Below are 25,199 nucleotides of genomic sequence, written 5' to 3'. Positions count from 1 at the left end.
GCTTCCACTGCCTGCAACCTCCGGCAACCACCTGCAACCTCCGGAAACTGCACGGAAACCTTGGGTGGGGCGCAAAGTCTCCAGAGGTTCCCGTTCAGGTTTCCTAAGTGGGACAGGGGCATTAATGTTACGAAAAGACTATAGATGATTACATTCAAGCCACCCACAGTGTTCAGATGCAGGGTAAAAGATATATTATTTAGTGTAAGATAAAGTCTGATCAACGATAGTTCACAAAGAGGTAGATGGGAGGTTAGGACCATACTCTGGCTGGCGAGAGGACGGTTCAGTTGCCTGATGACAGCTGGGAAGAAACTGTCCCTGAATCTGCAGGTGTGCGTTTTCAAACTATACCTCGTGCCTGATGGGAGAAAGGGAGGGGAAGGAGGAGTGACCGGGATGAGACTGGTCCTTGATTAAAGATGCCTTTCACTCCATTCCTCGCCCTCACTTTGGAAATTCAGACCACCTGGCTGTACTTCCTTTTCCTGCATATAGGCAGCAAATTGAAGAGCATATGTGTAGGAAGGAACTGCGGATGCTGGTTTAAACCAAAGATAGACACAAAAAGCTGGAGTAACTCAGCGGGACAGGCAGCATCTGTGGAGCGAAAATGCATTCGGTCACAGGGAGAATGTACAGACAGCACCTAGCAGGTCAGGTAGCATCTGTGGAGGGAAATGGACAGTCAATGTTTTGGGGTCACAATCCTTGTTCTGAACAGAACCAAACTGATTGTTTGAGTTGAACAGCTGGTATCCACATCAAAAAATTCTGCCTGGAATCCACCACTGCTTTTTACCAACCCAGCAGATCATTGAAAAAAAAGCAGACACAAAATAATCCACGTTATTGTACTTCAAATACATTCCCCTGTGTACTGTGAAAAACTAAATTGCAGGTAATAATCAGTAATAAATGTCTTTGTGGCTACATGTCATTTTTAAGCTCATTTTGGATGCTTTTTCTCCCTCTCATAACCCTGAACAAAAGACTGCATGCCAAGAAAAGTAGCCCTGATTTAAATGTCGCCTGGGAATTCAAAAGCTGTCAAAGCCCTGAGGGCTCTCTTACCAACAATCTGGCTCCTTCTGTTACATTACCTTTGAGTAACAGTAATTAGCTGTCCATGATGAGAATATTTGCTTCTTGTGTGTCGGGACAGCAAGCCTTGTTAAAAAGTCCACCACTGACTCCTTCTAAATGGGGTGGCCTGAAATTTGTGTTTCATTGCCCATTGAAATAAACCCACTGCCTTTATTTGTATGCAGCCAATCTTCATCATTAGCTGAGAGCCTGATATTTATCCTATCAATGAAGCACTCTATAATTCCAAAACAACCAAGGCAAGAATTGCATTGTAGAAAGAGCAGGTTTGCTGTTTATTCTGGTCCCAAACTGAACATTTCCAAAATGCACCTTCTGTGGATTAGCATCACCACAAAGTTCAAACCCAAATGGAAGAAAAGACCATTGCGGCAGCTTTAATTGTAAATGCGCTCCTCAGGTACAGACAGACGTCAAGGCAATTTACTAAAGACTAAAAGGGAAAGGCGCCCTGAGCTGAACAGGAGTCGTGAGGGTTGCTAATGGGAAAGCTGGTCAGGAGGGAGGCCGGCTGATCAAAAGAGAGAGGAGACTGCAAAATGGCAGAGGGATTTGGAAAGCGGCACTTCAGAGGGTGGTGTTTGACAGGAGGGGATAACCATGAAAAAAGCAGGCCACCAACAACAAAGGAGTCTGAAGTATTATTGCAAATTACAAGCGATGGCGTGCATTTATATAGCACCTGTACTGCAGAGAGTCCACCCACAGCCACTATACAGGCGAGCATTCAGAAATAAAGTGGCACAAACCAACGATGGATTGGCATCTGAAAACTCAGTCAAAGCTGAAGAGATTAAGGAATTATTTTAATGGGAGGGCAAGAGACATGAAACAGCCTATTTAATCTCTAAAACGCCACATTTCAATGAAAGCAGATGCTTTTCATGCCATAACTATGGGCTACGGATTTTCTATCCTCAAAGTGATAAAACTGAATTCAGGAAATAAGTCGAAACACAGACTGGCCTTCCTGGAAGACTCTACACAGAAGAGGAAAAAAAATATTTTTTTTGATTAGGCTTAAATGATAACACAACACTCAGGAGTTCCTTTGAATGAGTCACAACTTGCTTGTACATTAACTCTTTCTCCGATTGAATGGTTGACACCAACTGTTCACTGCACTGCCTGTCCAGTTTAAAGAGTTCTTGTTGAAGTAATACATGTATCCCTCGTTTTGACTGCCCCTAATTAAGACATAAAGTTAATGCTCCTTTTCCTAATTAAGACATAAAGCTAATGAACGCAGGCCGCAGCCAGGTTGAGCTCCTGTACAGATAGCTTCCTTAATTTCTGGTCTCTTATGTTCTGATCACAATTGTAGGTAGTGATCTTCAATAAAAGATCGTACTCCCAACCATGAGGCAGAGTGGAGCAGTAGATCATTGTGATATAAACTTTGCTGCAGGGCCCCAAGACCACAATAAATCAACACTGGCTGGATAATCGTCATGGAATAGACACTAAATTGTTCCGAAGTCTCACAATTAAAACTTTATTACAAAACCACGCTGGAACTGCTTCCACATTGCATGCAGTCATCTCTCAAAAGCATCCAACTCAGTTATGTCCCTTCAGCAACTTTGTAAATAGCAGGAGCCTTAAATAGACACAGAGTTCTGCTTTGGAAGTCAATCTCACCAATATTGTGAAGATGGACACAGACTGCTGGAGTAACAGCGGGTCAGGCAGCATTTCTGGAGAAAAAGCATGGGTGATGTTTTGGGTCAGGACCTTTCTTCAGAATGCCCACTATTTTCAAGAAAAGTCCGAACTCGAAATCACCCATCCTTTTTATCTAGAGTTGCTGCCCGCTGAGTTACTCCAGCACTATGTGTCTATCTTCGGTATATACCAGCATCTGCAGTTTCTATCTACACATCTCACCAATATTGTCTTAACTGGACCCTGCTGTCGATACTGTCCACAAATGTATCCACAATGGTAATCTTCTTCGAGTCCGTTGCAATCTCAGATGTCGTTCTGCCAGTATCTGGCGCAGGTCACAGCTGGTCGGGTCGGTTCAGCCAGGTCCTGGGGGCTGCACTAGGGGGCGTCGTCACACTCCAGTAGGTGGGACATTGTCTGTACTGCTGCACAGCTGCATGTGTCTTCTGCCTGGTAGTTCCATGCTTTCATAAGTGCTTTGCACCTCCCCTGCTCCACTCGTAATCTGTTGAGGGTCTTCCAGGTTGGCCATGGGAGGTCGTGCCCGCTGGCGAGGCATTCAGTCGGAGTGATTCCTCTCTCCATCCAGTCGTGGGCTCGTGTGTTGAGCTGGTTCCATTCATCTTTCCAGATGTTGGTCCTTGCTGTTTCTTTGGTTGTCTGGAGAGGTGGGACCTGTCTGCAAGAAACTGGCTCTGGATTTCAGTCGGGGTGGAGGTGCTGTGTGTCCGTGCAGGGGGTGCCTGGTATCGATCTCCTGTGCTCTCCGCTCGTCTTGGGCGACGATGGATCGTCTGATATGGGGGGGGGGGGCAATACCGGCTAGGGTGTAGAGGCACGGGACTGGCGCTGTCTTTATGCATCCCGTGATAATGCGGCAGGTGTCGTTGAGGGCTGTGTCAACCAGTTTGGTGTGGTGGGAGCGGCTCCAGCTTGAGCACACGTATTCAGCTGTGGAGAAGCACAGGGCTAGGGCAGTTGCACGGATGGTTGGTGGATCAGCGCCCCACTTTGAGTTTACCAGTTTGCGCAGGATGTTGTTGCGTGTGTTGACCTTGGCTTTGGTGTTCTGAAGGTGGGTTTTGAAAGAGAGTGTCCTGTCGAGTGTGACTCCGAGGTACACGGGGTGGAAGTGGTTGGAGAGTTTGTGGCCATCCCATGAGACGCTCAGTTGTTTTCCTGCATCTCGATTTTTAAGATGGAAGCTGCATAGTTGGGTTTTTGATGGGTTGGGTTTCAGGTGGTTGTTATTGTAGTAGGTTGTCATCTCTTGGAGGGCGCTTTCCAGGACAGACTCGATCTTCTGGAAGTTCTCCTGTTGGGTGGTGATGCAGAGGTCATCAGCATAGATGAAGCGGCGGCATTGTGGGGGAAGTGGTTGGTCATTGGTGTAGATGTTGAAGAGGAGGGGGGCCAGTACGCTGCCTTGTGGTAGGCCATTCTTTTGGGCCTTCCATTTGCTCTTCTTGTCGTTTAGTTGAACGAAGAAGCACCTGTTGTTGAGAAGGCTTTTGATGACTTGGCACAGGTCGAGGTCACCAGTCATGTCAAAAAGTTTCCTGATCATGGTGCGGTGCTGGACAGTGTCGTAGGCAGCGGTGAGGTCTATGAAAGCTGCTCCGGTGATGAGTTTGCACTTAAAACCGTCCTCAATGTGTTGGGTGAGGTTCAGTAGCTGCCCGGCACAGGAGCGGCCAGGGCGGAAGCCAGCTTGATCTTTAGTAAGCTTGGAGTCTATAAGTGGCATAAGGCGTTGGAGTAGTAGCCTCTCGTAGAGCTTGTAGGTGATGCAGAGGAGGGAAATGGGTCTGTAGCTCTTTGGGGATGATGGGTCCTTTCCAGGTTTGGGAATTGCGACAGTCTTGGCCTTTCTCCATACAGGTGGGTTGTTTTCTGTGCCATGCATGAGTTCAGCATTGCTAGGAGCCAGGTCTTTGCTTTAGGTCCAAGGTGCTGTATCATTTCCGTCAGTACATCATCGATTCCTGCTGCTTTCCCAGGTTTCAGCATGCTCATTGCAGCTTCGAGTTCTTCTAGGTCGAAGGGCTTGGTGAGAGCCCCCAGGCACCTGTTGCTACTCATATGGTTTATGGGCTCTTGCGGTAGTGCCACAGCTTATGGCTTATGAACTGCCTTTCATTTGCTGTTAAAATGGATTATATTTCTCCGCAGAACAGCCTGTTCTCAAGGTTTGTAAATGGTTTGCAACTTCAGATTTGTAGTGATGCCCTTTTACCTGAAGGAATCATAATGGATCATCTTCCTTTAGCCTTGAATACAAGATACATTTTACTTTGCAACACCTCACCCTGATATTCTTCTTCCTACTTCTATCCTGCAACTTGCTCTATCAAACAATAGGGTTGCACGGTGGGCGCAGCGGTAGAGTTGCTGCCTTACAGCGACCCGGGTTCGAACCAAACTACCGGTGCTGTCTGTCCGGAGTTTGCACGTTCTACCCGAGACCTGCGTGGGATTTTTCCGGGTGCTCAGTTGTCCTCCCACACTCCAGAGAGGTATGGGTTTGTAAGCTAATTGGCTTGGTAAAAATTGTAAATTGTCTCTCATTTGTGTGGGATAGTGTTAGTGTGCGGGGATCGCTGGTCAGCGCAGAATCGGTGAGATGAAGGGCCTGTTTCCTAAATGTATCTCTAAACTAAACTACATTTATTGTAATAAATAAATTGTTCCACTTGAATTCTTTCCAAACGCAGACCACATGTTTAGCGATCTTTCAAAGCAACATTTAGAAAGATCTGAAAAGTATAGCATTTTTGCAATCTGTTCACAAATAATTCCTTAGTGTCAAACTTGTGGACCTGGAAAATCTACGAATCAGCCAGATTTAAATATCTTTTAATGCTTTTCACTGAATGATCTCAAGATCAAGATCTCAAGATCAAGATACAAGATCTCAAATCTAATTTAAAGCACCAGAATACATCAGCTTTTCATATATCGCTCACCATACTACCAACAACATCACCAAATTTCTCATTCCCAGGATCTCGACAACATAATTTGACTTCAGAAATATTTCCTCTTGTTACATATACAAAACCAAGGCATTCACCCCTCTCAAGCTCCCCAATATATCCAATGTGTCCACTTGCATCAACGTTGTTTAATTTCATGAACTACAATTCGTATTGCTTTCACAGTTAATCACTGTCCTGCCACCTTTACCAATAGCAACATCACAAATTCAATGTGTTCAATGCATTGTCATAGAGTCATACAGCGTGGAAACAGACCCTTCGGCCCAACTTGCCCGCACCGACCAACATGTCCCATCTTCACTAGTCCCACCTGCCTGCATTTGGCCCATAACCCTCTAACCTGTCACATCCATGTACCTGCCTAAATGTTTCTTGAACGTTACGATAATACCTGCCTCTACCCTCGTTCTATACACCCACCACGGTTTGTGTAAATAGGTTAGCCCTCAGCTTGGGGCGGCACAGTGGCGCTGCAGTAGAGTTGCTTCCTTACAGCACCGGAGAGCCGGGTTCGATCCCAACGACAGGTGCTGTGTGTATGGAGTTTGCACCTTCTCCCCGTCACCGCGTAGGTTTTCTCCGAGATCTTCGGTTTCCCCCCACACTCCAAAGACGTGCAGGTTTGTAGGTTAATTGGCTTGCTATAAGTGTAAAATGTCCCGAGTGTGTGTAGGATAGCATTAATGTGTGGGGATCACTCGTCGGTGCGGACTCAGTGGGCTGAAGGGCCTTCTTCCACGCTGTATCTCTAAACTAAACTAAACTCAGGTTCCTATTAACTCTCTCCCCCCTCAACTCAAACCGATGTCCTCTGGTTTTCAATTCCCCTACTCTGGGCAACACTTTCCAGTTTTGAGACTCAAATAGCAAAGATGCAATTAAAGGAAATCTAGTATTTGGTATATTTTTGTCAGGTGTGCAGAGATAAATCTTCATTGTATATACTATCGGCCGAACGCACTTTGGGAACTTCACTCGTCCCCCCTGCAGGAACTATACATCAGGAGGTGCAACTCCAGAGCCAATAAAATCATGGGAGACCCCTTCCACCCCTGCAATGGACTGTTCCAGCTGCTACGGTCAGGCAAACGCCTCCGTTGCCATGCTGTGAGAACGGAGAAGTTGAGAAGGAGTTTCTTCCCAGAGGCCATTAGGACTGTAAACTCCAATCTCACCAGGGACCAACTTTACTGTACCACTCTACTGCTTTTTTTTAAAATTGCTGTTTTTTTCCCTTTTTCTTTCCGCCCACAATATTTAACATGGAAAAGAAGATGTGGTTCTGTTATATTCTGTTTGTAGTTTGTTTGGTTGTTTGTTTGTTTGTCTTTTTGCTCAAAGTCCATGAGCATTGCCACTTTTCATTTCACTGCACATCTCGTACGTGTATGTCACAAATAAACTTGACTTGACTATCTCAGGGAACAATCCATACATGAGTATAATTAAATCTCATGTGAGTCCATCAGATCGTACAGAGAAAGGAAACGAGTGGTGAATACAGCGTTACAGCTATAGAGAAAGTGCAGATTTTAAAAAGTGCTAGGGCCACAACAAGGTACATTGGGAAATCGGGACTCCATCCTTAATTTATAACAGATCCATTCAGTAATCTATAAGGGCGGGGAAGAAGCTGCTCTGGAATACAGTGGTGCAAGTGTTCAGCGTTTGTATCTTCTGCCCGACGGCAGAGGGAAGAAAGAATAACCGGGTGTGAGTGGTCCTTGATTTTGTTGGTTGCTTTCCCCAGACATTGTGAAGTATAGATGGAGTTGAGAGTCAGATGGTTTGCCTGATGTTGTTGGCTGCACCACAACTGTCTGCAATTTATCTTCCTTTCCCAATCCCTCCTTTGCACACTCATCGTCTCAGTCCCACATTTCACTTTTATCCCTACTCTCCCCATTGCCCCCGGTCCCCTTCCACCATCTCACTCCTCTTCTCTCCTCATCAGACACCCTTTTGTCTCCTTTGCCACTTACTCCACCCATCTGCAAATCAAATCCTCCTCACCTGTACCCACCTATCACTCTCTGGGCTTTGTCTCTTTTCCAGCTTTCTAAACCTTACATTTATCTGTCTAAAGAAGGGCCCCAACACAAAATGTTGCCTATCAATTTCTATAGATGCTGCCTGACCCATTGAGTTCCTTCAGCACCTCACGTTTTGCGTGAGATTCCAGTATCTGTGGCAGCACAGTGGCGCAACTGCTAGGGCATGTTTCCTTGCTGCATCCCTCAACGAAAATCTGCAGTTCCTTGTGCCTATGCAATTTCTTCAGATTCAGATTCAACTTTAATTGTCATTGTCAGTGTACAGTACAGAGACAACGAAATGCAGTTAGCATCTCCCTGGAAGAGCGACATAGAATATGATTTCAATAAATAAATTCTTGCAGTTATGGGCAGGAAACTGGCAAATACACAAGGAAGGCAGAAATAATAGGACATGCTTATATTTTAGAGCAGACGGAAAAAGCACATAAGCACTGGAAAGTGGACTGTTGACGTGCATTAAATATTTTTATTAGACATTAGCAGAGCAGTTCTGTAGCTAGCAACAGTAGACTTTCTACAGTGGGTGCAGGACTCTCATTGTGAACCATTGGCTCAGCATCTGTCAGATCAGTCCAAAAGGTACTCAGGCACTTGCACATTCACCTGCACAACTTCAAAATCTCCCGCTTTGTGCATTACGGCATTTATAGAAGACCCACACAATCTTTCAACACAAGATCACCTTAAATATGGCAACTGGCCTTCTGCATCCTGATGCACCTGCTTTAAAAATATACCATTCTTTTTTTTTTAGATATACAGCACGGAAACAGGCGCTTTGGCGAACTGGGTCCGCACCGACCAGCGATCCCCACACATCTACATTATCCTACACCCACTATGGAAAATGTTTACATTTACCAAGCCAATTAACCTACAAACCATCTTTGGAGTGTGGGAGAAAACCGAAGATGTCGGAGAAAACACACGCCGATCACGGGGAGAATGTTCAAACTCCGTTCAACCAGCACCCATAGTCAGGATCGAACCCGGGTCTCCGGCGCTGCATTCGTTGTAAGGCGGCAACTCTACCGCTGCGCCATCGTGACCTCTTTTTGTTAACACCAAAATGCCAGCCTAACATCCAGGAGAAGAACATTAATAAGACAGCATTAATTGCAGAAGCACAACATCCTGATCACCAACGCCAGGGGTGGCATGGTGGCACAGTTGCTGCATCACAGAGCTTGCAGCACCAGAGACCCCGGTTCGAACCTAGGTGATGTCTGCACGGAATTTGTACGTTCTCCACATGACCACATGGGCTTTCTCCGAGATCTTCGGTTTCCTTCCACACTCCAAAGATGTACAGGTTTGTAGGTTAATTGGCTTGGTATAAGTGTAAATTAATTTGGTATAAGTGTAAATCACACGTGTAGGGTAGTGTTAATGTGTGGGGATCACTGGTTGCTGCGGATTCGGTAGCCAAAGGGCCTGTTTCTAAGCAGTAACTCTAAACTAAACTAAAGACATGGAGATATAAAGACCAGAGACATTTGGGAGTGCGCACATAAGAGACTTCTTATCCCAAGCACCATAAAGAATATTGCACACCTGTATATGTAACTCCAACATATAACTATTAAAACTCTGTTCTTGGATGTGTGTTTATTTGTTTGATTATAATCACATCTTCTCGAAAGAATGACACGCTAACAGTAAAATCTTTACTTATTCCAGTAGAGTTATTTTCACTGCAGTCCAAAATCGCCTTATCTGAAAAATTCATGCTTCATTTCTCCAGTAATTAATGAAAATGTTCAAAAATCTGAAAAGACTTTGAAAACCCACTGTCTTCTTGCTCGTGCTGCGAGTGACATCACACCCCCCCACCCCCCCCCCCCAAACCATTCCCCCCCCCCAACCCCCACCCCCCGTACTCGGGCCCTGCTGCCTGCAGCCTGCAACCACGCACCGTTACTGCGACCCACCAGCTGGGAGCTGGCAGCGAGGGATTCTTGCGTTCGGGAACCAGCCCTTCCCTGTGGTGACACGCCCCCCCCCCCCCACCCCTCAAACTCTACCATGCCCCTCTCTGCTCCCCGTTCCTTATCTGCCCCCTCCTGCTCCCCACGCCTCCAATGGAGGCTATGGGTAGGGGACGGGTGCGTTGGGGAGCAGACCCACCGGGTCTGCCATTGGTCTAGTAACTATTAAAACTCTGATCTTGGATGTGTGTGTATTTATTCGTGTGTGTGTTTGTTTGTTCATGTGTAATCACATCTTCTCGAAAAAACGACGCGCTAACGGTAACATTTTTACATATTCTGTTAGAGATTTTTTTTCCGTAGAGTCCAGAAACTACTTATCTGAAAATTTCAGGCTTTATTTCTCAACTTATTACTGAAAATGTTTAAAAATACTTTGAATTTTAAATGTTTTTTTACTTTAAAATCAGCTTCCAACACACTTTGATACAAAGTTGAAAGACAGGAACACTAGCAGGAACACTCTGAACTTTTCAGCTCAATGGTATCTCACAGCAAGTGCACATTTGCAACAATGTTGCCATCATAGCTCCTGGCAGGACATGAGGGGGAGGGTCAACTGGGAAGTTGCTATTGGGATTTTTTTTTCAACTCCAGTGCTGGGGGAGGCTCACGAGCTATGATTTTTGCTGAGTGCTCGAATCTTAGCTTCGGCAATGGGTTGAGTTGGAGGCCCACGCCTCCTGTGGGGGCTGTGGGTGCGTTGGAGGAGCAGACCCAATGGGTCTGCACTTGGTCTATGAAACTATAAAAATGAAGTGTCAGATGATGCCTTTAGTCAAATCTATTTAAAAATCTGCAACAGCATCGAAAATAAATGGATCTTGACCCAAAACGTTACCTATTCCTTTTCTTCAGAGATGCTGCCTGACCCGCTGAGTTACTTCAGTATTATGTGTCGATTGTTTCCCCCATTGGGTTCAAGGCACCAGTGTAGAATGCAGCACATAAATATATGGAGATCCCATTGCCAATTCTTCATTTATTGCACACGTACAACATGCTTGTGTTTAAAAAACATATTTGCCGAAAAAACAAGATAGCATGCAACACTGACCAACATTGTGGTGAGTGGTTTTGCAGAAGATAGCAAAGACAAAGCACCACAATCACACACTTTGAAAGCTGTAAAAACCAAAGCACATCCCCAGTAAGAAAATTCAATGTCATTAATTTAAAACTTTGCTGAAAGCAACAAATCTTCAGCGAGACAAGCTTTGACAAACACATAGCATGCAATGTCAGGACAATTTTGCTGAAGCCATTCAGTAAAACTTAAATGGTTTACTTAGCAATTTGGCAATAGTCACGAATCAATGTGGAGCATTGTCACCGCGTCACGGAGAAACACAAGAGTAATCCGTCTCACTCAGCAAACAGTGCCATGACAAGGAGGGAAATCAAACATTGCCTTTCCTTACCTCTCAAGGAAACCCACATTTAACTCGCGTTTGCTTTTATTCTACAGACCACGGTTGCGGTTTTTACATGAAGACGGCGTTGTTCAACTGCAGCGGGAAGTATAGTCTGTGGCTGCTCCTTCAACTCCTGCTTTGAAGCGCTGTGCTGCCTTATGTTCAGCCCGTGCATACTCTTGTCAGTCGGAGTAACCAATCGACATTCCCAGTGGGCGGCTGAGCAGAAGGCCTTCCCCTCCGATAGGCTGCCAATTAGCACGGCAGCCTAATCAGTTACAAAACCAGCACTCCTCGTCTGCCACCAGCGAAGCAACTCCCTCCATTCATCTGGCTCAAAACTGTGAATGAAGTCATCTGCTTTCTCATGACAAATTAATCCTCTGAGGGCACTTTAAATTTTGCTGACCTGATACATGTTTCTGCAGAGGGCTGTGCCTTGATGCTTTTATACGTACCAAACTTTCCCCCATATCAGCTACTCTATGCCCAGCGCAATGTCGAACTCGCTGACTGGGTGTTACATCCCACCTAATTAACCCATTGATTCCACATAACATTTCCTCCAACCCCACACTCAGCCACTTAATCAAATTAGTCACCTTTTTGTGGTACAGGGCGACTAAAACCTGTGCATTTATAAATGTGAGTTTAAACCTTAACAGTTTCTATCTTGACATCACACCTCCATGGGATTAAAGATGCAGATGCTGGTATAAACCAAAGATGGCCACAAAATGCTGCAGTAACTCAGTGGGTTTCGATCTGAAATGTCACATATTCTTTTTCTCCAGATATGCTGTCTGACCCACTGAGTTATTCCAGCATTTTGTGTCATAGAAACATAGAAACATAGAAAATAGGTGCAGGCCATTCGGCCCTTCAAGCCTGCACCGCCATTCGATATAATCATGGCTGATCATCCAACTCAGTATCCCATCCCTGCCTTCTCTCCATACCCCCTGATCCCTTTAGCCACAAGGGCCACATCTAACTCCCTCTTAAATATAGCCAATGAACTGGCCTCAACTACCTTCTGTGGCAGAGAATTCCACAGATTCACCACTCTCTGTGTAAAAAATGATTTTCTCATCTCGGTCCTAAAAGACTTCCCTCTTATCCTTAAACTGTGACCCCTAGTTCTGGACTTCCCCAACATCGGGAATAATCTTCCTGCATCTAGCCTGTCCAACCCCTTAAGAATTTTGTAAGTTTCTATAAGATCCCCCTCAATCTTCTAAATTCTAGCGAGTACAAGCCGAGTCTATCCAGTTTTTCTTCATATGAAAGTCCTGACATCCCAGTAATCAGTCTGGTGAACCTTCTCTGTACTCCCTCTATGGAGTGTCCTTCTTCAAATAAATTTACGTAGATTATTGCTTTCCCACTGTCTAAACTGCAGAAGCCAAATGCAAAGCGGCCTCAAACATAATAATCTTAGACCTAGAAGTTCCTCTGAGCAACTGCAAAATAGACAATGCTTGGCTGTTCAAAGTTAGCTTAACCGAGTGCAGATAATATGGTGCACATTTCTGGCTATCCTGGCAGCTATTGACATTCTGTGGGATGTTATTTGTGTTCGCATCTCCTCCAGAATAAAACACAACCAAATAATGCGAACAATAACGCTATATCCCCATTCACTATACCTCAGTACATGTGACAATAAGGTCATAAGTATTGGAGTAGAATTAGGCTATTCGGCCCATCAAGTCAATCCACCATTCAATCATGGGTGATCTACCTCTCCCTCCTAGCCCCATTAAACTAAATCAACTACACTCAAATTTCATGCCCATTGTGATCTACAATCTCACTGGTTTGAAAGGACAGCAACATCTATTTACTCACTCGTGTCATTCTCAGATAAATCTGTGCCTGGTTATCTGAACCAGGATGAAGCTTGACTGTATCCTTGTCACAAATTTAACATTGGAGATCACTTTGTATACGGAATTTTCAGGAACATCAATACGCTAAAGTACAATGCAGTTTTACTGACATTGAAGCAACTTTGGGTCTTACTTTGAGTTTGAGTTTAGTTTATTGTCACGTGTACTGAGGTAAAGTGAAAAGCTTTTGTTGCGTGCTAACATGATTACAAATGAGTCATTCAAATCATACAAATACATGATCAAGGGAATAACATGAATAATGTTTTGTGCAAGAAAAGGTCCAGTAAAGTCCGATCAAAGATCTCCAATGATTAAAGTCTCCAATGAGGTAGATAATAGCTCAGGAATGCTCTTTCGTTGTTGGTAGGATGGTTCTGTGTTCTGATTACAGATGGGAAGAAACTGCCCCTGAATCCAGAGGTGTCAGTTTTCACACTTCTATACATCTTGCCTGATGGGAGAGGGGAGAAGAGGGATAACACGCAACAAAAAATATTTTCACTGTACCTCAGTACACGTGGCAATAATAAACTAAACACTGAAAGTAAACATAGAAGTGCAGGGGTTGGCCTGGGCTGGGTCAAGGGCTTGTGATAGGGGTGAAGGGAATGGGAGGGGGTGGGGGAGGAAGAGGTGGTTGGATAAAGAGGGCCCTTTGCAGGGGATGGAAGAGCCCATCTGGAGTCCTGTGAATTCAGCTCCAGATCTTCCTTGCTTCCGAGACACTAGAACAGTACAGCACAGGGTCAGGCCCTTTGGCCCACAAAATCTGTACCCAACATGATGCCAAGATTAACTAATTTCTGCCTGAGCATGATCCATATCCTTTCATCTCCTGCATATCCATGTTCCTATCTAAAACCCTCTTAAATTCCATCATTGCATCTGCCTCCACAACCATCCCTGGCAGCGCATTCCAGGCACCCACCACTCTCAGTGTAAAAAAAACTCGTCCCGCACATCTCCTTTAAAATTTTCCCCTCTCATCTTAAAGCTGCATCCTCTCGTCTTTGACATTTCCACCATGGGAAAAAGATTCTGACTGTCTACCCTATCTATGCCTCACATCATTTAATTTATACTTCATGATTTTATATACTTTATATGCTTTTATCAAGTCCGCCCGCAATGTTCCAGAGAAAACAATCTAAGTTTGCCCTACCTCTTCCTAAAGCTAATACCCTCTGATCCTGGCAGTATTCTGGTAATCATTTTCTGAGATACTAACTACAGATGCTGTCGGTACCGAGTTGTACATTCTCTCTGTGACCGCAGGAGTTCTTTCTGGGTGCTGCCGTTTCCTCCCACACTCCTAAACTCATGCATGTTTGTGGGTTAATTGGCTTCTGTAAATTGTCCCTAGTGTGTAGGATAGAACTAGTGTATGGGGTGATCGCTAGTCGGTGCAGATTCAGTGGGCCGAAGGGCCTGTTTCCATGCTGTATTTCTGAAGTAAAATCTAAAGCAGCCAGTTTCGACCCAACTTTCTTGCATTCAGCTCAGTAAACTGCACTCTACGTTCCTTGCTCCCCAGGATCTGGTGTTTTCCCAGTAGACATACAAGGTAGGCTGACAGTAAACCTGGGTGCTAGTACCCTGCAAATGAGATTGTGTACGAAGGAACTGCAGATGCTGGTTTAAACCAAAGATAGGCACAAAAAGCTGAAGTAAATCAACGGGTCAGGCAGCATCTGAAGAAAAGGAATAGGTGATGTTTCGGGTTGAGACCCTTCTTCAGACTGAGAACATTGCTTTGTTAATGCAGTGTGATTTAAAAAAAACATCAGTGAATTGATAAGATAAGAAAAAGCTTCATAAGGAACGACAACCCATTAAATTTAAAGAAAGAAGTGAAATACTGTATAGCAAAGAACTTCCAATACAGGTCAATGGACACAATCTTAAATATTTCACTAACTGTTTTAACTTGGAAGTCTAGTTTAGTTTAGAGATATAGCGCGGGAACAGGCCCTTTTCGGCCCACCGAGTCCGTGCCAACCAGCGGTCCCCGCACATTAACACTATCCTAACACTTACACTTATACCGAGTATACAAACCCAAGCCAATTAACCTACAAACCTGTTCATCTTTGGAGTGTGTGAGGAGACCGAAGATCTTGGATCAAATGCACGCGGTCACAGGGACAACATACAAACTCCATACAGACAGCACCCGTAGTTAGATTAGATTAGATTAGATTAGATATAATTTATTGCCACACAACCAGGGTTGGTGGAAATTTGGGTTGTCAGCAGCAGTACAATAATAAAGAACACACAATAAAACTGTAACACAAACATCCACCACAGCATTCATCCCTGTGGTGGAAGGCACAAAAATTTGGCCAGTCCTCCTCCATTTCCCCCCCGTGTACAGGACCAGAGTCCAGTCAGTCCAGGATCGGCTCTTCCTCACCGGAGACCGCGGCTTTTAGATTGTTGTAGGCCGCAGGCCGGCGGTCGAGATTTAAAGTCCCCGCCGCAGCCAGAAGCACCGTAGACTGCAGGGCCGGCGGTCGAAGCTCCCCTCCAGGGGTGATGGTAAGTCCATGCCGGCCCCGCGGAAGAAGTTGGCCGCGGGCCGGCAGTGATGGCTTCTTCTTCCCCCGGGTCCCCCATGAGGGATCCCGGGCTGTAGACGCCGCACCAGCTGGAGCTCTGCAGACCGCGGCTTCAGGCTGTGACTTCAGGCTGCCGGCTGCCCCGGGCCAGCGAAACGGAGCGCTCCCCTCCAGCGAGCCCCAGCAAGGGTTCACCCACTCCACGCCGAGAGTCCACGCTGCGCCCGCCGCTGAAGCCCTGGGCACGTCTCCGGGAAAGGCCGCGCCGATTCTTGATGTTAGGCCGCGGGGGAGGCGATCTGGAAAAAGTCGCCTCTCCATGGAGGAGGCGACCAAAGCGGTTTCCCCCTCACCCCCCCACACCACCCCCCACACAGAAAACACACGAAGAAACACAAAATACACACTTTAAAACATACTAAAAAATAAAAAAAAGCTGGAAAAACTGACGCGCTGCTGACATGGCTGCACACAGAGGAGCGCCCCCTACAGATCAAATCCACGTCTCTGGTGCTGCAAGAGCTGTAAGGCAGCAACTCCACCGCTGTGCCACCCTTAAGTGGGTGCAACCATTATAGAGAATCATTGCGAAGGTAGTTACTAAGTGCTGGAGTAACTCAGCAGGTCAGGAAGCACCTCCGGAGGGAAATGATGGGTGATGTTTCAGGTCGGGACCATTCTTCAGACTGGAAAATCATTGCAGTGTTTTTTAATCAATTTTGAAGAATCCAACAAGAGCATTCTACAATTAAGACTCTCCAGTTCCATGCATGGAAGCACTACATTCCATGTGACCAATATCGCAGAATGCAGACTTCAATTGATTGCACAAAACAGTACAGTAAATAATAAGGTCACCATGCAACACTTGACATACTTCCGTGAAGCAGGAAAAGCAACACAACACTTACTTAACAAATGCCCGTTTGGTTTTCAGATTTATAGGAGAAGGTTCATCAGCATCCATTACTCTTCATTGAACAAAGACACTGAAGTGAGCCACCTTACACTGCTTCTAAACCAAAGTACACTGGGCTGCCATGGAGATTCAAAGCCTCCTTGTGCACAGCTCCTCACATTGTTAAGAACTATGAGAGACTATCTGTTGGTCCCTGATCTCAGATTGTTGTGTGGCGAACATTATACCAGAGTCCTGGCAGAACCACAACCATCCCAAGTCAGCGTACATTGGTTGTCAAAATAAAAATTTAAACCATGCTATTCATAGACTTGGAGAAACATGAAACTGCAGATTGTGGAATCTTGAGTAAATCACAAAGTGCTGGAGCATCTCAGCAAGTTAGGCACCATCTCTGGATAGGTGAAGGTCCGCATCGGGATCCTTCTTCAGACTGGTCTCGAGAAGGTACCCAACTCAAAACATCGCCTATCCATATCCTCCAGAGATGCTGCCTGACCCGCTGAGTTACTCCAGTACTTGTTTTCCTATTTATAGATTTAATCATTTGTAGACGTAAACTTGAGTCATGCAAATACATGTAAGTAATTTACTGATGGCATCATTTGCATATGAGTCAATCTCAATATTGGCATTATACACAAACTCTGGTTACTTAATGACATTCAATCAGCATTGTGAACCACACTAATATAGTTTATGAAAGCTGCATAAAGAGCGAGATCTTCAGGTGTGTGGATTGCAGAACAGCCTTGTTGGATTTGATCATAATGAAAGTGACAGTGGTGACTTCAATACAGCATTGATCCATAGCATGTACTTGCAGCAGCTAGCATTCATCGTAATAATGCAACTCCTGATGCCAGCTCTGAAAGGGACATACCACAATGTGACCAGCACTTTCCAGCTACTGCAGTGTGTTGTTACTGAATGCGAGTGGTACCAGGTAGAAAATGGTGAAGGGCAGTGCTTGCAGGATGCATGACCTTTGTTAATGGTGACCATGGAGACCCAAGAAGAAAAATAAGTCTTCTCTGGGAGCTTGGGCCTGCCTAATGCAACAGTGAGCAGCAGTCTAAGAGAAGTGCCTTGGAGCAGCAAGCTAGAAAGTTGAGAACGACTGTGACCTTGACCCCCACAAGCTAAGCATTCGAACATACATGAGGCTGTATTGGAGGATGTAGGAGATCACAGACTGCACCAGTAACAAGGAATGCAATTAAACATTGATCATTTAAATGCAGAGCTGCATGGGAAACGTGCTAAGTTTTTACTTAGTATTTGGTACAGAGCCAAACTAGAATATTTTAGGACAAATGATGTAGAGTGTGGAAAGAGAGGAAGAGAGCCTCAGAAATGTACAGAGTTTAGGCAGCTGAACACACAGTCAGTAATGGTGAAATGATTATGCCTGAGAATGATCATCCGGATAACTAGAAGGTTCAGGGAAACACGGTGGCACAGCTGATAGAGCTGCTGCCTCACAGCACCAGAGTCCAGGGTTCGATCCTGACCTTGGGTGTTGTCTGTGTGGAGACCGCATGTTTTCCCTTGACTGTGTCTGTTTCCTCTGGGTGCCTTGTTAAGCAATGAGAAAGATTTTGATGGGATTGCAAAGAATAAGGGTGGCAATGTGGTGAGATAAAAACTAAAATGATTTTGGTAGAGCGTTACACTTGGTGTATCAACTGGAGGTGGGGCAGATGAAGAGGAAACAACTGGTAGCCAAGAGTCAGATATAAGGATCTTGATGTTGATTAACTGGGGCACAGGAAACCAGGAAGACTTAGTATTAATGCTGGATAAAGAGCCGTGGAATGCATAGGTCAGTGTGGCAATTACCACAGGTCTAAGAGTTGAGGTGCGGACTTAGGCAAAGAGTTGAGAACTTAGTTTGATGTAGTTGGAGGCATGCAATTAGTGTTACAACAACAGTGACCATGCAATTAGTGTTACAACAACAACAATTCAGTCTCAAGCATGGACTGATTGAGAATTCAGCCTGGGCTGATAGCCACCCGGGTTAACGGAGGTGGAACAGCATAATCATCCTACCACAACCAGAGAGCAGTGTTGAACTACCATCTACCTCTTTGGTGACCCTCAAACTATCCTTGATCGGACTTTGCTGGCTTTACCTTGCACTAAACGTTAATCCCTTATCATGTATCTATACATTGTAATGGCTCAATTGTAATCATGTATTGTCTTTCTGCGGGCTGATTGGCACGCACCAAAACCTTTCCGCTGTACCTCAGTACACGTGACAATAAACTGAATTAAAATTTATTGGGAATATTTTGGATCTTCATGCATTCCAGGGCTCCACAGTATAAAGTGTCCTGGGATAGGGTTCTGATTGTAATCGATTGTAGTCTCTTTCTAAAACAAACTAGTCAGTGACGTAGTTTCTGGGATGACGTTATAAGAATCACCTAAGAGGTCATCAATATCTCTAGGTAGATTTGGGGTGAAGACTCCAAATGATCTCCCTAGATTGGCAGAGTTAAGGGCCTGTCCCACTTGGACGACCTAATCCACTAGTTTAGAAGACCCTAGACGAGTTGAAAATAATGTCAAGGTCGTGATGATTCGCCAAAGTAAAAGACCTCCTACGACCTCCTACGACCTCCTACGACTATGTCCACGACCTCCTACGACCCCCCCTCGACCTCAGTCTTCCACACCTAAGACCAACTTGGGACGACAGATGGCACAATGGGCTAAGTGTTCAGCTGGCAACCGGAAGGTAGCCGGTTCGAATCCCGCTTGGAGTGCATACTGTCGTTGTGTCCTTGGGCAAGACACTTCACCCACCTTTGCCTGTGTGTGAATGTGTGTGAATGTGTGTGAGTGATTGGTGGTGGTCGGAGGGGCCGTAGGCGCAGATTGGCAGCCACGCTTCCGTCAGTCTGCCCCAGGGCAGCTGTGGCTACAGAAGTAGCTTACCACCACCGAGTGTGACTGAGGAGTGAATGAATAATGCGATGTAAAGCGCCTTGAGTATTAGAAAGGCGCTATATAAACCCCATCCATTATTATTATTAACTATAACTAGCTACGAGTGGGAAATTATCACATGATAAAATGATGCTGTCATGTTTGCATTTTTTTCTCGGGCCAGTTACCGACCTACGACTACCTACGACTACCATCAAGACCTACTACGACCTACATGCGAGTAAAAAGTATCAATTTTTTCCATGCCGACCTTTTTTTCACTCGTGGACATTTTTTATCAGGCTAGAGAAAACGCCACGACCTACTTGAAGCCACGAGTACGCGGAGACCACTCACGAGCATGACGAAGAGTTATGAAGACCTCCTACGACCTCGTGGCGACTATGCTGCGAGTATAAGTCAAGAGCAAACTCTGCAGAGGTTGCAAATTAGGTCGTTAAAGTGGGACAGATAAAGCAAACCAATTCCAAAAGACGTGGTCTACGTTTATGGACCTATTACAAGCATGAGGTGCAATAGTAATTTTAAAAATAAATAAATAAATAAATGGTATCAGGACCTGGCATTGGGAGATAAAACAACAAAAACAGACTTGGTTGGTAGTCTTTCTGCGGAGTTTAATGTTATAATAGAGCGATTGTCCTTACTTTCTTTTTCTTTCTTTTCTAGGGTCTACTTTCTTACTTTACTTCCTTCTCTAACTTCTTTTCTAAGGGGCTTTCTTTTCCCAACACTCTCCTGCACTTCACAACTCTTGCGCACCTTCTTTACTTTCCTTACTTCTATCTTTTTCTTAAAGCTTTAAAAAAAAAAAAAATGAAGCGGTACAAAAAATGTATTAAGATATATGTGTTGTGTGTTATTGTAATTTACCGTACTTCTAATAAAAATAAAATTAAAAAAAAATTTAAAAAAAGTGGGACAGGGACTTTAATATGTTCATGAGAGCAGCCTTTCTGACTTATCTCGGTGGAGATGTGATCCCACGCTGTGTGTGCAGGCTGCACTCCTAGCCCCCTACAGGGTTTAACATAATTTCTTTCATTCCTCTGATGGGGCCTTTTCACGGGGCGAGTTGACGCAAGATGTCACCAGAGTGAAGAGGTCGTGGTCCAGCACGAGTCTCGCACGATATAACGGGGGTAGATAAAGAGTTCCCACGGTACTCGGCATTTCTGTTATTTGTGCGAGTGACTTGTCCGTTTCCCGAGCTTTCGCGTTAAATCTTGAATGAACATCGTGAACTACACGTGACACAAATGATGTAACTTTTTTTTTCACACACTATATATATCCTCCCTTGGTTGAATTGGCTCATTTGGAGACATATTTTACTGTGTATGTGGGAGACACAGATGGACTGAGCACAGTACCTCGGTCTTACTGTGTGTGGGAGAGGGGGAGAAAGAGACGTATACTCACAGAGGCAGAGTCTCTCAGCCTGTGTAAGAGGGAGGGAGAGAGAGAGAGAGGCACACACAAGGTGGATGTGAAATCTCACCTGCCTGTTTCAGTGACAGACACCCGCCGCCAGTAAATGAAGACACCCCCATCTGTCTCCCCCTCCTCTCCCTCGACTCCCCCACCTTTCCCTCCCAACTCCAGTCCCGTCCCGACCCCCTGGGAAACTGAATAGAGCAACAATATAGATATAGAAACTGAAACAATATAGAAACTGAATAGCGCAACATGGCAAAAACATCTCTGACACGCTTTACCCCCTTTCTTTGAGATTTTCTGGGAGCCATCTCTGCAAGTGTTCCTGTTAAAAAGATTATCCAACAATGACAATTAGGTGGGACGTCCTCGAAGGACACATACTCACCTTCTGTCCCCTCTGTCCAGCTTCCGGGTTTACCGTTCGCAGGAGTTCCCACACGCTATATCTCTAAAATCTGAAGTTAGGTAATGTCTAAAGGAACTGCAGACGCTGGTTAATGCTGGTTAATACGCACAGAAGGACACAAAATGTTGGTGTAACTCAGCAGGTAAGTCAGATCTGGGAAGAAAAACATAAAAAGCTGGAGTAAGTCAGCGGGTCAGGCAGCATCTCTGGAGAAAAAGAATAGGTGACGATTCGAATCGGAGCCCTTCTTCAGACAGCCTAATCGGAATTGAGTCTGAAGATGTGTCTCGTCCCGAAACATCAGCTTTTTTTCTCCAGAGATGCTGCTTGACTCGCTGAGTTACTCCAGCTTTTTGTGTCTGTCTTCGGTTTAAACCAGCATGTGCAGTTCACTCCTTACACGGGTCTCTGTACAACATTGATTGGTAGCGTTCCGGACCCCTGGACCCGAGGACTCCGACCTGTATCTCTCAAAGAAGTACATGTGACAATTTTCTCACGGACCATAAAAATGCGTAACCTTTCAGTAAAGTCCCTTTTAAAGTCCCTTTTAAAGATTATAGTTATTTTCTTGAATCTCATTAACATAACTCATGAATAAGTTGATGTCCATATGCGGATGCAAATCTTTATTTTTATTTATTTTTTAAATTCAATCCCACAGAAGATAATTTTTACTCACCTTCTGTCCCCTCTGTCCAGCTTCCGGGTTCACCGTTCGCAGGAGTTCCCACGGTACCCGCAAGAGTTATTACGGATATCGCACTGGCCACTACGTTCATATAATGTTGCAATACTCAACCACAAGTGTACAAGTCAATCTTGGAGAAATTCAAACTTTCTTGAATTTTCTCCCGAGTGACCAAGTTACACGATGACCTGCCGTTAGCGCTATGGTGGTCCACGGTGGTCCACGAATGCCGTACTGTTACCGCACGAGGTTCCCACGATGTTAAACTCCGGTTAACTCTTGCGTCAAGTCGCCCCGTGAAAAGGCCGCTTAAGTGTGAAGGGGGTTTTTTTATAGGGCTGCTTACAACTCGCATTTAAAGGTTTTTTTTAATGAAGCCAATTTTGCCACAATAGAACATTGTTTTACTTCTTGTTCTGAAATTCTGTCAACAAATTCCTCACTCTCAAGAAAACATAGAGGAGGAACATTCTCTGATTGGCTTATCTGATTTTAGCAGCCAAGAAGACAAGGATTACACTCATTTAATGGTTTTCCCACAATCATTTTCCTCTCTGGAACAAAGCCATTGACTACACAGACATTAAATATCTGACCAAGCTGGGTCAATGCCTGTGACCTCATTATTACCATTACGTTTTGGATTATCTGATTGATTTTTTTTGTTGTAAATTCTCCATCCTTCCTGAAGGGTGCTGATTCAAAGACAGTCATTATTCAAACACCAACCTGGGTAGCAAACATCAATTACCGCTCAGCTATGAAAGGAAACAAAATCTTACATTTCTGTAGCATCGTCACAATCATTTCTGGAGTTAAAAAAATTATTTCAACAATTATAAAGTATTTTAAAAGTGTGGTCATTGTTTTAATGTGCTAAAAAATGATGGTAGCTTTAAACACTCTTCAGTGCAATTTAGTTTTGGCTGGTGAGGGACATAAATGGATGAAACAGCATTCTTAAACCTCGTAAAAGCTGTAGTGTGTCATAGGTCAGGGTTGATCCTGGCTCAGATAACCAGGAGCAGACGAAGTGTGCAGGAAGGAACTGCAGATGCTGGTTTAAACCGAACATATGCGCAAAAAGCTGGAGTAACTCAGCGGGGCAGGCAACATCTCTGGAAAGAACGTATAGGTGACGTTCTTCTCTGAGAATGACATCAGTCCGCACTTCACATCCCAGATCAGCTTGGGAACCTTTTTCGGCTCAGCCTTGAAACATAGAAACATAGAAAATAGGTGCAGGAGTTGGCCATTTGGCCCTTCGAGCCAGTACCCCATTCCTGCTTTTTCCCAATATCCCTTGATTCCATTAGTCCTAAGAGCTAAATCTAACTCTCTCTTGAAAACATCCAGTAAATTGGCCTCCACTGCCTTCTGTGGCAGAGAATTCCACAGATTTACAACTATCTGGGTAAAAACATTTTCCATCTCAGTCCTAAATTACCTACCTCTTATTCTTAAACCGTGACCCCTGGTTCTGGACTCCCGCAACATGGGGACCATTTTTCTGCATCTAGAATGCACAAGGCCCAGAGGACGAGCAGGAGCCTGAGGCTTTCTGTTAGTGGCAGAGTAGTGGGCAGAGGGGGAAGGTGATGGTGAAGTGATAGAATACACAATCCTCTGGGTTCACGCATTTTCTGGGATCCGACATTGCATTAGGGCAGTAGCAAAAGGCGAAGTGAGCAGCTTTGGAAAATAGCCTCCGAAAAAGATTGAGTTTTTCCTCTGTTCTTCAGAGGAATTCAGTGCCTGCAGAGCGGAAAGTAACCCTCTTTAGTAAAGCACAATATGACGAGAATTGATGTTTGTTTTAGATTAATTTCACAGGGATTGTCTCTTAACGAACCCATTCCTTCTCTCCAGAGATGCTGCCATTGACAGAATCACCCATTGACAGAAGTGATGTCTACTGCTGTCAAAAACAAAATAATAAACCACTAATATGACAAAGTCAGATTAAATAATAAAACTAAGGGCGGGGGGGGGACAGGGTTAATTATCCTCTGAGACAAGAACATTCTAGGTTTTAATTACCAACCCTTATTTTGTGGCCTTGCCTCCTTTTTGGTTGCTCTCTATTAGTGGAAATGTCCCAATATATCTTCTATCACGCACCCTTAGAATGCAAGCAACTGCATATGCTGGTTTATTTTTAAAAAACATTCGAGTAACTCAAGCAGCATTTCTGGAGAATATGGTTGGGGTTATGGGTGACGTTTCGTTTCGGGTCGAGACCCCTATTCAGTCTCGACCCGAAACGTCACCCATTCCTTCTCTCCAGAGATGCTGCCTGTCCCGCTGAGTTACTCCAGATTTTTGTGTCTATCTTAGGTTTAAACCAGCATCTGCAGTTCCTTCCCCTACACATAACGTACAACCCTGCACATCTTGAGTGTGGACGAACGCGGTCACAGGGAGAACGTACAAACTCCAGCCAGACTGCACCGAACCTGGGTCCCTGGGTCTGTAAGGCAGCAACTCTGCCGCTGCACCCCTGTGCCGGCACAACAGGTTAGTGGTGCCCTAGCCTTGAACCAACGATTGTGGGCTCAAGACTCCCTTTAGAGTTCTAAGCATGATATTCTAGGCTGACCATTGGTGTATTGAAGATTTGCTGCATTGGTAGAAGTGCTTTCATTAATCAAACATTAAACAGAGGTCCTGTCCATTCCCCCAAGTGGTCTTCACATAGCCCGTGCTAAATAAAAGCAAGTCTTTCTCCCTTTTATCACAACACTAATTCTGTCAAATTAGTTTTTGATAAAATTAGATGTCATATGGACAGTATATGGTTGGGTATCACAAAACGTGAAGAATATGAAACAGAATACGGGTACAACAAGGCTTAATGTCTAGGAAGGAACTGCAGATGCTGGTTACCACGAAGATCGACACAAAATGCTGGAGTAACTCAACGGGACAGGCATCATTTCTGGAAAGAGGGAATGGGTGGCGTTTCGTGTCGAGACCCTTCTTCAGACTTAATGCCCTAATATCTTTGATGAATGCTTCCTATCTCACTGTAACTTGCAAAACTTTTTCTTCTCCAGTAATGCAAAGGTAATTTTCTCAATTTCACTAGCACT

At 44.7% G+C, this 25,199-nt stretch overlaps 1 protein-coding gene across 5 annotated transcripts in view; it reads right to left on the bottom strand.

Annotated features, from left to right (window-relative positions):
* The window catches only part of lypd6 (LY6/PLAUR domain containing 6), a 200,511-nt gene that overhangs the window by 89,644 nt on the left and 85,668 nt on the right, over positions 1–25,199 (bottom strand). Inside the window, exon 1 of one of the 5 annotated variants that reach the window (XM_033024736.1) lies at positions 11,241–11,522. The exons of 2 other annotated variants lie outside the window; for them this stretch is intronic. The gene's annotated coding sequence lies outside the window, so the exon portion shown is untranslated. Of the gene's footprint in view, positions 1–11,240; positions 11,523–25,199 lie in introns of those variants that run through there. 2 more of the 5 variants (XM_033024734.1, XM_033024732.1) reach the window with 2 other exon arrangements.

Source organism: Amblyraja radiata, chromosome 7, assembly GCF_010909765.2.
Source record: "Amblyraja radiata isolate CabotCenter1 chromosome 7, sAmbRad1.1.pri, whole genome shotgun sequence".
Taxonomy (NCBI): Eukaryota; Metazoa; Chordata; class Chondrichthyes; order Rajiformes; family Rajidae; genus Amblyraja; species Amblyraja radiata.
Note: the sequence above shows the minus strand (reverse complement) of the source record. Positions and strands in the feature narration are given on the sequence as shown.